The 13,720-nt window shown below is 37.8% G+C and overlaps 1 pseudogene; it reads left to right on the top strand.

Annotated features, from left to right (window-relative positions):
* LOC129233577 (natural resistance-associated macrophage protein 2-like) overlaps positions 1–13,720 on the top strand; it is a 62,737-nt pseudogene that overhangs the window by 23,804 nt on the left and 25,213 nt on the right.

The following is a 13,720-nucleotide window of genomic DNA, read 5'->3' as shown; positions in this document are numbered from 1 at the left end:
CGGCTCTGTTATTCTGTCGGTAGGAGTAAGTTAGGTGGAATGTATCAGCGTTGCATTTATGCTGAAATAAAATGCGAAAAATATTTCTAGCCTTTTCAGTAGCAGCTTTGCACTCTTGCTCCTGTATCCTACATCTACCGAGTAAGCTAAAAATAATTTTTCACACTTCATCTAAGCATTAATGCAGCGTTGACCCGTTCCTTCCAACTCTCCCTCAATTTTAACGGAAATTTCTATAAAGAGTAAAAAAAAAAAAGAGTCTTGATTATATTTTCCCAGCAGATGACATTTTTTGAAGAAGCAGTGTTATTATTCTGACGGAAATGCCTTCCGTAACAAATTAAACACTTGGATAGTTGAATTGGGTAAAAAAAAATTGAGATCCGTATCCGTATCCGTGGATCTTGACACTAATGATCCGGATCCGCGGATCTACTTTTTTTGACGATCCGACACATCACTAGTTAAGCGATGTGCCACAATTAAGTTTTCGAGACTACAATTTTGAAAAAATTGCGAGGGAGAGCCTATTTTTTTCCCGTAACATTATTGAAGATTGTGTCTAGAATTACCGTTTTCGAACTTCATATGACAAAAGAATCCATTCCTACATCTCGGCTGAAAAAGGGGGAGATCGCCCCTATCGCCCCTCCCTTATATCCGTTCTTGCTGGTAGATCAAGGTGCTGATAGGCTATTTCTAGAAACTTCTGTTAAGTTCCAAGATGGACCAAAGAGAATAACACATCGGGTTCAAATCTGGGGAATAAGGGGGCCATAATGAAGACCGGAAAATGTGTTTTGCACTAATCTTGAGGGCTTTTAGCTCTGTGTGCCGTTGCAGAATCCTGCTGGAAGGTCCATCTTTTGTTTCCAAAGAAATTTTGCGAACAAAGTAAGACAATATTCAGTAAGTTACCGCCCTATGGCCAGGGCTAGGGCAGAAATACATGAAATACAATACATGAAATGTATTTCTTCCTTAAGAGGTTTTCCACCTCCAGCTCAGTTAGTCCTATGCCGGGCTGATGAGTGCTAATAAGCACGAAACTGCAGTCCTCGGCTGGAATTGACTGAGCTGGCGGTGTATTTCAAAGTAAGACAATATCTCCCAAAATGAGTTTGCGATAGGTCTCTTGATGAATCGTTATCCCTTGATCAGCAAAAACAAGTGGTGCATTTCCACACGCAACTAGGACATATCCCACCCCAAACCATTTCAGATTAAAGTCGTTGACCCCGTTCAACAATGAGAGAAGGTCTTAAAGACAAGGGTGTGTTCTAAACCCCCTAAAATTTTGGAATCCCTAAATTTATCCTTATGCATGGAATGGGATAGCATGTCAGTAAGTGAGCTGCGGTCCAGAGCCGAAAAACTTGTGACACGATTAAAGCTCTGTTAAGGCTGAAGGTAACCACTTTGAAAATGTGTAAATATATTGGGCGAAACAATGTGTTCATATATATTTCGAAAATTGGTCATAATATTTTCATTAGCATTAAAATTATAATATATCACTAGAGGACCCTTCAGACGTTGTTCTGTTCAAACTTTGCAAATTGATAAGTTAAAAAATTTCAATAAACTATCAAGTATTTGAACCGTTTTGTTGAAAAAAAATAAGTACAAAGAAATTTTTTTAAGCTGCTTGGTGTGAGAATGCGTATATTTATTACAACTTGGTTTATCTAATGCGCACTGAGCAGTTGTTTTATTAACTACTTTTCCTTCCGTACTTGATGAATTGTTCTTCAGCCATACTCAAAGGATAAAAAGCGTCCTCAGATATTAAGTGAAAAACCAACTATCCATCTAGAACAAATGGGAAATCTCGCTGCAACATCCTCTATATGAAAAAGGATAAAGCAATCGAAAGGCTATCGTTTTAAAAAATGATAAGGGTAAAAACAATTCTCTGAATAAGCAAAAATCACTCAGCCCTCCCCCCCCCTCCCGATGTAAAATAAACACATTCTTCAATTAAAATGACTAAAAACTCTTTAAAAAACTAAAAGCAATTCTTTGCAATTTGAAATATTTTGCCAATAAACAAAAAATACAATCAATTACATTAACAGTGGCTTTAAAATGGAAATTAATTTGAATTTTGACATTTTGAATTCTAATTATGTTTTTCGCAATCACGAATGTTTGTGTGTGGGGGGTATGTGTATGTGTGAAGGCATGTGTGTTTGTGTCTTTGTGCTGGCATAAGTGTGTGGGTAGTTGTGTGTATGAATGTGTGTGTGGGGTATATGTGTATGTGTGTGTAGGCATATGTGTTTGTGTCTGTGTGAAGGCATGAATGTGTGGGTAGTTGTGTGTGTGTCTATGTGTGTGTGTGTGTGTAGTTGTGTATGTATGCTCGTGTGTAGGACATGGATGCAACCTGGAGACGGTTTTCGCTATAGGAGCAGCATCGTGAGGACCCCGTCGACGGTGATGGTGCGGAGGATGGCGGTGGGAAAATAAAATGATAGGACGCCAAAAACAGTCAAGTGAGGACAATAAGCAATCGTGATTGCTCAAAAATACATATTAAGTCTCCCTTAAAACCCCATTAGAAGTGGTAAATCAGTCCCAACGAAATCCCCTTTTGCATAAAGAAAATATTTCTCTATATACTTCCTATAAGGACATCAGTCCTTCCCTCTAAAAATCTTCATCCGGAAAAGGAAAATAATTCCGAAAAACTGCTTTCAGAAAAAGTTACTTTCAAAATAGCAACTACAGTCCCCCTTAAAGCGGTTTTGAGTCGTCTAACTTTCATCCAAGCGCGATCTCAGTCAAACACCGCGTTCTTTATTTACAACACGGTGTCGCGATAGTGCCACACATACAGTGGTGTTTTTTAAGGTGGGGGGGGGGGGCTTAAAAAGAACACCACTGTCCCATCATGTTCACAGCTAACTTATTGTTTTGGAAAGAGGAGAGCGTATTCAAGTGTTGTATAATCTCTATGATTAGAATAGGCAAAACATCCCACTAAAGTTCCCTTTTAATTAAGGACTGACGTCACAAGTGCCCATTAGAATTAAGACATCAGTCCTTCAAAATCTACATCAGCATTGACAATTCTTAAATAATGGTAACTGTATCGCAAAAAGTCCTTAATAGATTCGAGCAAAACTCTCCGTTGGCATTATCGGTCGTCTATCTTTCTGCACTGAGAAACAGGTCCCGATTAAGATATCGAGAGGCCCTAGGCCAAATACTTTTTTGGAACCCCTTGTATTCAAACTTTATAACTTTAGCCGAAGACTAAAGAAATTTCAACCATTTAGGGGCCCCAAAATATTGGGGGCCCTAGGTCACGGCCTAATTGGCCCATTCAGTAATCAGGCTTTGTAAAGAACATTTCGCGTTTTTCGTAGTCAAAAGTGGATAATTTTAAATCCCATCATTATTGGAGAAGACTCAATACAAAAACAGCTTTCATCTTATAACATGCTGGAAAATATGGCAACAGATGAGGAAATTATATAACGTGGCAAAAAAAAAAAAAATGAAATCTCTTTCATTGTCCCACTAGATCGCGCTGACGCTTTCGGGCCTTGACAGTTTATGACTTTTCTGTGTTAAATCGATGCAACAATGATTTGCTGATCTGCTCATGAAATTGAACGGAAACCTGTGCATCCGAAAATCAATGACAAGTTTCAAAGTTGGTTTATTTTTGATTGGACGTCACCCATTTTGACCGCAAGAGGCGCTGAACGGAACTCTGTCATCCTCCAATCAATGGCAACGCAATGGAAAACAAGGATTCCTGTAGCGCCCTCTTTGTTGCCATAAGTTTCAGTCAGTGTCACGGCCTATAAGCGTAAGCGAAATTTTGGGGGCCATGCATAGACTAATAATAAGAATAGACCGTGCTATGGCAACCCTTTGCTGCTCATGAACCAAACCATGTGACTAGTGGATATCCTAGCAACAGCGGGCGTTGATCATAGCAGACGACCAACTACCGCGAGAAATAAAATAAATAGAATGGATGGAACGCGGAATATTTATGGAGTCTGATTTGTAAATTTGTTATTCGAAGTTGTAAATATTTTGTTAATATAGTGAGTTTTTCGTTTAGATAGTATGGTGCATTTTCTTTAGTCAATTTCAATAACTCTCTAAGCAATTAAAATGCAAGCGCCCTAATAGAATCAGCAAACGGTAAGATTTTTACCTACAATTTCAATTTAAGATTCCGATTAGTACATTTTTGCGTTAACGCAAAACGTTTCCTCCATTATGTTCACGCCAACGCTGACGTAGCAGTTCCAAATGAAATAAAAGTTACTGAAAACTGTGGTCAAAAACTAATTACTAATGTCAAAATAATTCATAACTAAAAGAAAAACAGTTCAATCTCTGCACCTGGAAAAAAATTATGATGAAAACACATTACTTAAAATACATGTCGAGTGCCAAACTATAGATAATGTTGCTATCTAGCAATCATCCCGCCAAAGTTTTCACCAAGCCTTCCACCAGTCACATGATGTATCCATGAACCAATTTTTTCATCAGCAAGTCTGGGAAAGCTCGGTCTACTCTTATTAGTCTATGGGGCCATGTCTCATCGCTCAAATAGCTGTTGCCCTTTTTGCTCCCCATACATTATTTTAACGTTTTGACGGAAATTTTCACGATAGTTTATTGCGTTATGTTTTTGGCAGAATATTTTATTTTTAATGACTTGAAGTGTTTTTTTTAATCATTTTAGTGTAATATTACGTCTTGTTAATGCCTTGTTGTGTAAGCTCCGCAACATTTACTTTGGCAACAGTTGGCGAGCAGATCAGCGCTTTGTTTTGATTAGTTTGGCGAAACATTTTGAAACCTTGCCATGTGTTCCACGTTATGGTAGTTTCCCTCAGCAGACAATATTTCGGATTTTGATGGAGACAGACACATTAATCAAAGCTCCGAGCTAACTGCATTTTTCACTGCACAATGTCTAACACGAGTGTTCCTTCTGGAGCCAACGATGCTTCTATATCTGGAGTCCCGTTAGCTAATGTCGATGTTGGAAGCCCGGTGAGTACAGATAGTCCTACCATTTTATGTATCTGGGAGAGAGAAAACAACCCTTACTAAACTTGATAAATGTCAGGAGTACAATAAAACTTAAACTCTAAATGAATTAATATTTTCAGAATTTTAATTCAATATTACCCAATCAAATTGAAGATCTTAATAATTTTAATAAACGCTTTAAAAGCCACAGTTACTGAACTTGGAAAAGCAAATGGTGTTGATTTCATTCCAATTCCAAGAGCTGTTGCTCTTAATGCTTACAAAAATATTAATGATCCGGGGATATTTCGATAATTGGGAATCTGGTGCGGTCGTCTCATTTTTGGCGTAAATAATTTTATTTTGATAACCCTGTTCATTTATAGTAACCCTATGTGAATAGATTTTTCTGATCTCTTTGTTTTGGTTTGCAAAGAAAAATAATTCTCGCGCAGGCGCTGGAGCCAAAAATTGACGCCAATGAAGAAAGATCGACAGATTCCCAGTTATCGAAATATCCCCATGATTCCATTAGTAAACCCATTACCTCAATGTACCTAAAGATAATAACACTAGAAAAGGGTAATTGAAAATACGGTACTTACGTATTAACGCCACCGCAGATGAATTGTGCTAATGCGCCAATAAAGAGCAATCATTTGGCGCGTTTGTTGTTCGTCCGCGCACGCAATTATCTTTTGGATTCCTTCTTGAAGTGGCGGATTTACTAGAGGGCGGTGGGGGCGATCGCCCCCTCCGTGACGGTCATTTTCTAAAACCAATAATATAGAATTGAAGGAATTACTAGCAATCGCTACAAATTTCAATCAAGTACATTCCACAAATTTGCTTTAAATTAAGTTTAGACAGTTAATGTAGTCGAGGATGGACAGCGTTACCCACTTTTTAATTTGAACCTAAACTCACCCCTCCCCTCTTCTTTGAACTGTAATTAATTTTTATATTTATATACGTGTCTTCCAACCTTTTTCTTCCTTGGACTACACTAAGCTAGTATGATAATACATTGCTATGACTTAGAACAGTGGTTCCAACCGTAGTGGTGATAGCCCTCAAAGGAGAGATTTAACTTTCAAGGAGGCGATAAGTTCATGAGGGGTGGTAGGGGGCAATTAGTATTTAAAATACAGGATAAGGGGGGCAATTGACTCCATGCCCCCCTACATGACGGGTTTGGGGGGTTGGAATGGCTTTTACGGTTTTCAACCGCCACCCCCTTGAATGGACTGTAAATCCGCCCCGGCCTTCTTGTCTTGTTTTGGCAGCAACGGAAAATTTCCAAATATTATAAAAGTTGTATTAGTAACTCATCTGATAAAGACAAAGATCAAAAGTGAACAAAACTAAAATTCCTACTGTAAATGCAGTAGAATCGTGAAAACTCAGTCCTCGACAACGCGGCAGAATCCAGAAAACTTGGAAACGTTCTGGCAGGCTCAAAATATCTCGTTGTTCGCGCATTACCGATAATCTGGCATTTTCACAAACTCGGCCACTTTTCAGTCCATATTAGACAGAATTTTCGTGACTTTACTATCGATACATCATTAACATTAGTACTACTGCGTAGTCGTACTAATGTCAATGATGGTGAACCACCTGCAAATAATTATGTTAATGATAATTCTAACTTAGATAATACCATTGATAATAAGTCTGTCAACGTTAATCGCAGCAGCATGGACTGCGAATGGCATTTCTCTGATTACTCAAATGTTGAACTGAATATTGACATTGTTCCCCCATTATTTTGGCTGACTTGCCAAGAGATAACTTGAGAACTTTACTCAGGTCAATGATTAATGGGAGTGAAAAGTACTAAGACTAATGTGGGGGGGGGGAGGCTAATGTAATGATGGGAGTAAAAGTAAATGGGAATTCCCTCTCCCCCGTACTTGAGTAGATATTATCTTAATGTGACATATAAAGTCAACAGATTAAAGCACTATAGATTGTGGGTAAGAATGTTACCGCCAAACTTCTTCTTAACGGAAAACTCGTGAGCAAAGTGATATTCATAAATGCACATAGTTTTAATGCTTTTTAAATGTACCAAAAAAGTTCAAGAAAAATTTTCGTCATTTGCGTTTACCACATCAAGAAGGAACAATATTGAAATCGTTCGGAAAAATGAAATTAAAATTTTCATTTTCATCAACGATAATTTAAAACTAATTTTATGATCCTAAAATCTTGTTGAAATAAATTGTAAAGATGAATGGAAGAGAAAGTGTAATTTAAAAATTGTTCACATTCAAAATTTACACTTCCACAAAATAGCACCATTTGCATGATCATCCCAAATAAAAACAAATGCCACATAACCCCTTCTTCCACCAATATCCCATCAAATATTGCAACTTTCGCGAGCTCATTGTAGTTGCGAAAATTTAAGCCTCCCGAAAATTCTTCGCACCAGATTTTTCAACTTTCGTTTCTGTTCATATAAATTCGCGAAATTTTCTGCTCACGAAATCACCAACCATAACTTTTGCGAAAATTATGGCTCATGAAAATAAGTGCTTTCATAGACTCGACGTTAAATCCCGGTTATCACAAATTTGCCATTTCAACTGCGCTTGTGCACGGACTTTGCTGATTTCAAAAATCTTGCTGAAATTAATTACAAACATTTTAAATTTGTGAATAAATATGAGATGGCAACAGACAAAAATTAGAGATCTCAAAGCTTTCTCTGATTTAGTTTTTAGGCCTCGGTAAAGATTGAGTTTTGCGTCTTAATTATTAATGGATTCGGAGCCTGATTTTTCTATGAAACAAGGCCCTTTTCAGTGCCAAGTTTTGAACCTCAGAAGAGCGTATTAGAATTTCAGCATCACTTCAAATACAAAGCCGAACCCCCAACCAAAATAAAAATGTATAATTCTAAGCTGTTTACGCCTAACTTAAAATATCAGCAAAAGATGGACATTCGTACTCATATTCCAATCATTAAAGTACACAACGTGTTTTACGTTTATCTTAAATAAACATTTCCCAACCAATAAATATTGAAGTGTCATTTTTCTCTTTACATTATAAAGATAATCAGTTAACAATTATTCATATCCGTAGTTTCATATAAAATATCACGAAATCGCTGTGAAAATATTTCAATCGCATTCATTAACTTGTTGGGACTCGTAACACAGCCTAATTGTAAACAAGCAACACGAAATTTTAAAACAGAAAGCTCAAAAAGCTGACTCGTAACACAGCCTAATTGTAAACAAGCAGCACGAAATCTTAAAACAGAAAGCTCAAGTCCGCGCGCAAGCGCAGTTGAAATGGCAAATTTGTGATAACCGGGATTTAACGTCTAGTCTTTTATAGTAGCTAGCTCCCTACATGATCCCTTTGTTCTTTCGAACATCACATTCCCCTTACTCCTTCAATTATGAGTACTTTTCAAAAGAAAACCCTAATGAGCTTGTTCCACCCCTCTTCAGCACAAGTTCAGCTTCAGGAAACTATGGGCCTTCAGCGGTCCGGGCTTCTTGATGAGCATCGCCTACCTGGATCCGGGCAACATCGAGGCGGATCTGAAGAACGGGATCGAGGGCAAGTACTCCCTCCTCTGGATCCTGCTGTGGGCCACCATCGCCGGACTGTTCATCCAGAGGCTGGCAGCCAGACTGGGGTCCGTGACTGGCCTGGATCTGGCTGAGACCTGCAGGAAGAGGTTCGCGCCTTTTCCGAGGTACGTGCTGTGGATCATGTTGGAGATTACCATCATCGGGGCTGACATGCAGGAAGTGATTGGGACGGCCATTGCCTTCTACCTGCTCTCTGACAGGAGGTGAGTTGGGTTTCAATCCTTTGACATGCCTAGATCTGGAGATAACCTCTTACAGTTACCGCAATTTTGCAATTAACTGTAAGCTCTTGATACACAATGATGTTTCGGAGATGTTATTTATTTCATTTGACATTGGTGTCTTCGAGGCATCACTCATTTCAACTGCTGTTGTGGACTGGTGTCTCCAACACGTGATTCATTTGAAAGTTTCAAGTGCTGTCAAGGGAGGGCGCCCATATGCAAAATTGTTAGGGGGGCTCAGATACTTTCCCCATACGTGAAATACACCGCCAGCTCAGTCATTTCCAGCCGAGGACTGCAGTTTCGTGCTTATTAGCACTCATCAGCCCCGCATAGGAAAGTGACTGAGCTGGAGATGGAAAACCTCTTAAAGAAGCCAAGAGTGCGAAACAAACTGGTAGCAATATAGAATTAGCAGACCAGACGAGTGACCGAAGCAATGGTTCGGTTCAACTCGAAGATTGAACGCGAGGCAAGGTATATTCAGTAAATTACCGCCCATTAGCCAGGGCTAAAGCAAAAATACGTGAAATACACCGCCAGCTCAGTCATTTCCAGCCGAGGACTGCACGAAACGGCAGTCCTCGGCTGGAAATGACTGAGCTGGCTGTGTATTTCACGTATTTTTGCTTTAGCCCTGGCTAATGGGCGGTAATTTACTGAATACTTTCCCCATAGTTTAGCTGGATATTTTCCCCATGGAAACCGATTTCAGGACAGATTAGAGTCATTAAAATTTGAAATTTTTAATAACTTAAACATTAATGACTGGAGAAGAAATGTTTTTACATTTTAAAAATGAAAAAAAGTACTAAAAGCAAGGAAGTTCTAACTTCTAAGGGGGGCTCGGGCCCCCTTACCCCCCTATATGGGAGCCCTTGACTGCTGTTGCAGCCGAGACATGTTTCCGAGACATCGCTCAGTTCATCTACCATGACGTTGACATCTTTAACAAGTCATTCATTATATGAGGCAGTGAGAAGCAAAGGGATGTAATTGGCAAAATTAAAAATTTGGAGATAACCAGTACACATGGTAGGTGAACCTCTTCTGTGTCTTGGGGCAGGAGATGGTACTAGTACCCCTGGTAGTTGATGCTGTACTGCATGATTTAGAAAAACATTTCATTGAGAGCCTACCTAGGATGTTATCTTTAAACGCGTTTTACTGAAAATATCCACTTACATCCCTTTGCTTCTCACGGCCTCAATGTGCTATCGCAGTCTTTTTGACCTCTAGGAAACTTTATTCTTTTCATCAAAGACGGATTTACCCTGTTGCAAATGTCGCAACTGCTATGAGTCCTCGAGATATAGGGGCCCAGAAGAGGATCCAAAAAAGCAGATGAAAAATATTTTACGCAGCTCTGTTTGTCTCTAAGGGGCTCCTAGAAATACATTGCGTTATGCCCCTAATTTAAATATCTCCCACAGCATTTCACGTGTCACTGAAGACTGATGTCTCCGAGTCGTCACTCATTTCAAACGCAAACGTAAACTGATGTCTCCGAAACGTCATTCATGCGTCACTGGCTCTTTGACATCTTCTGGAAGTCGTTTATTTCACGTGCCACTGAATACTGATGTCTCCGATTCGTCACTCATTTCAAATACAAACGTAAACTGATGTCTCCGAAACGTCATTCATGCGTCACTGGCTCTTTGACGTCTTCTGGAGGTCGTTTATTTTACGCACCATTTACAGAATGTTTGACGTCACCAAAACGTCACTCATTTCATCCGCCATTCAAGACTCTTTGAGGTCTCCAAAACTTCATTTCGTGTGATGTTGCAAATTTTTTGCCGTCTACGGGACGTAGTTCATTGCATATGACATTACAGGCTCTTTGATGCCTGCACGATATTATTCATGAGCCGTTACAAACTCTTTCATGTCTCCGAGATGACATTTATTTCATTTGCCAATAAACTGACATCTTTGAGTACTTTTTGTATGTCAATAAGGTATGTCCGTTGAAAAGTTTTTCTTTGACAACCGGACGATTAAAAAAAACACTTTTTCCCTGGTATCAATTTTGATTTACATGTATATTTGCTTTAACCTTCCAGCATGCCCACTTTGATTTTACATTACAAGCAAAGTAACGCATTTACATAGCGTCGCCTCAGGGCAACACTAAGACTTAATCCCAGGAATAACACTAAGATATCCTACTATTGCTCTGAGGCGATGATAACTGCTTTTCCTCGCACATTTACGTGCGTTTTAAACCAAGGATGATCATTTTGATTTATTGGGAGTCAGTTCCAAAACAGAATTTAGTTTGTGACGGTTCGGTACTGTTGGCTTAGCTTCAAAACCAGAAGCTAAGCCAAAGTAGAAGTAAAATGACAAATTAGATTATATACTAGCTGCGTCGCCCGGCTTTGCACGGTCTACCTCAAAAATAAAAGTTATGTCAAGTGACGCCTGTTCAACCCTGAGGCTTGAACAAAAAGAAAAGAAAAAAAAATCAGTAAAGTTTTGCGGCAGTTTGCGGAAAAACAACCAAAAAGTAAACATTTTAAATCCACCGATTGCAGGAAAAGCCTTTAAAACAAAATCAAGAATTTTACTTCTTCATATTCGAGAAAGAAAATGGCAACATATCTTTCGTCTGAATGATTTTCTTCACCCGCTATAAATTTTAATAAAAGCGTTGTTGCGGAAAGTTGAGATGAAGCACTGAATAATAATTTGAATGGAGGAAAGCCTTCGAAAAATAGGGATTTGATTTTGAAATCTAAGAGTAATAATTAATAGTTTTTAATTGATATCTCCGCTAATTATAATCGGAGGATTATGTTAAATAGCCAAACATGAAGACGGGAGGATTACGAATCCATCGATACCTGGTTCGATGGTCAGTTCATTGTCGTTCGGGAGAAGAAGCTTGAACATACATAGATACATAGGTACGCTTAGTTTTTAATTATTAGATAATATATTTTTGCTTAGTAAATTCATTACAAATATGGGGTGATGGGGTGCCTATTTCCCCTAAAATGCTTTGAAACACCTAGCAATGAAGCGTAGTCTTACTTGAAAACACTCCATCCAAAAATTTCAATTCCGCAGTGTGAGCCGTATCTTTTCCCTTCGTGATGAAGCCGTCATGAATCTAGCTCTGTAAAACAGAAACTTACGAAAATTTGATGCAAAAAAATGACATCTTTGTCTCTACTTTTATAAATGCTGGTATGAAGTTGGAACAAGTAAAAGCAAAAAAACTCCTGAAAAGATCAAAATTTCGAAATTTAAATTTTGATGTAATTAATTTCGAAAAACACATTTTCTATTTATAATCTACATATTTTTTATTCGTGTGCTTAACTTGATCAATATGAGTAACTAATTCGTTTTAATTTTTTTTTACCTTGTGGATAACATTTTACAAGATAAATATTTAAATTTTTAACATTTTCACTTTTCTAAAAGTTTTTGGGGCATTAATTAATAAATATTAGAAACAGATTCATTTCTTGCGTTATAATTTGTGTGATCCACAGTCCTCTGATTGTTTTGTTCATTAATATTCATAAAAAAAAATGCAAGTACGGCGCGTTCAAGCGCGTGATGCATTGAAGTAATAACTAACTTGATTTTTCTGTGTGTATGGGGGAGGGTGCGCCAGGAAACATTTGCCCTGGGCGACGTCAGCTCTTCGGACGGACGAGTAAAATATCATAACGTGGACGAGCAAATTACTATAACATGGGCGAGCAAATTTATCATAGCAAATTGGCGAGAAATTCATCATCCACTATTTGTAAATATACAGGCGAACCAAAAGACCTTTTAATTTTCTACTACGGGCAAAGCCGTGCGGGTGCCACTAGTAGTTGAATAAAATTACTTTTGTTTCTACAACCACAGAAACTGGATTATCTAGCATCTAATGCCACAGGCCTTACGTTGAAATCAGAAGTCAGTCGGATGTCAGTAGTAACCATGGGCGCCCATATGCAAAATTGTAAAGTTGGGCTCAGATATTTTAACCATGGTTTAGAAGGATATTTTCCCCATGGAAGCAGATTTCAGGACAGATTAGAGTCATTAAAATTTGACATTTTTAATTTATTCATTAATGGCTGGAGAAGAAATGTTTTTGCATTTTTGCAAAGAAAAAAGTACTACTAAAAGCAAGGAAGGTCTCATTTCTAAGGGGGGCTCGATCCCCCTTTCCCCCCTTCTATATGGGCGCAATTGGAGTAAAGAAATACATACCTAAATAAAACACTAATGTACTATGAGTTTCTTAATTACATAATCTTAATATATAAAAATCAATGTCCTAACATATATATATACATATATATATATATATATATATATATATATATATATATACTAGCAAAAATACCCGGCGTTGCCTGGATTAGCAATAATTGTGAGAAACAATCGTTATTTGCATTTGTTTTCTGTTTTAAGTGAAAGAATTTAAAACACACCTTTTTGACGTGATTTAAAATCTAACTTCTTTCTTACTCATAAAACTAAAGTAGAAGTAAATAAAAAGAGCAAAATAGTATTCATTTAGAAACGAAAACACGAAATTTAACCACATACAAATTTGAAGAATTTCAGAAATATGAAATTAAACTTCACATGTTTAAAATGATTTATCAGTTAATACTTATTTTTTTTACACGGAGTCTTATCTTCTTTGTATGTCTATTGAAGTGTGAACTGTTTAAAAAAATGTAGCTGCGCGCCCGTAATCCCCTTAACCTTGCTTTAGTTATTTTTTAAAATTTCAATTATTGTGGGTCTTGGTGCGATTTAAAATGATATCGAATTTGCGGGAATCATTTTGGAATACCTTGGATAATGCTCCCCCTCCTTACTTTGTAAAACGCCATGTTA

The sequence above is a fragment of the Uloborus diversus genome, unplaced genomic scaffold (assembly GCF_026930045.1).
Source record: "Uloborus diversus isolate 005 unplaced genomic scaffold, Udiv.v.3.1 scaffold_538, whole genome shotgun sequence".
Taxonomy (NCBI): domain Eukaryota; kingdom Metazoa; phylum Arthropoda; class Arachnida; order Araneae; family Uloboridae; genus Uloborus; species Uloborus diversus.
Note: the sequence above shows the minus strand (reverse complement) of the source record. Positions and strands in the feature narration are given on the sequence as shown.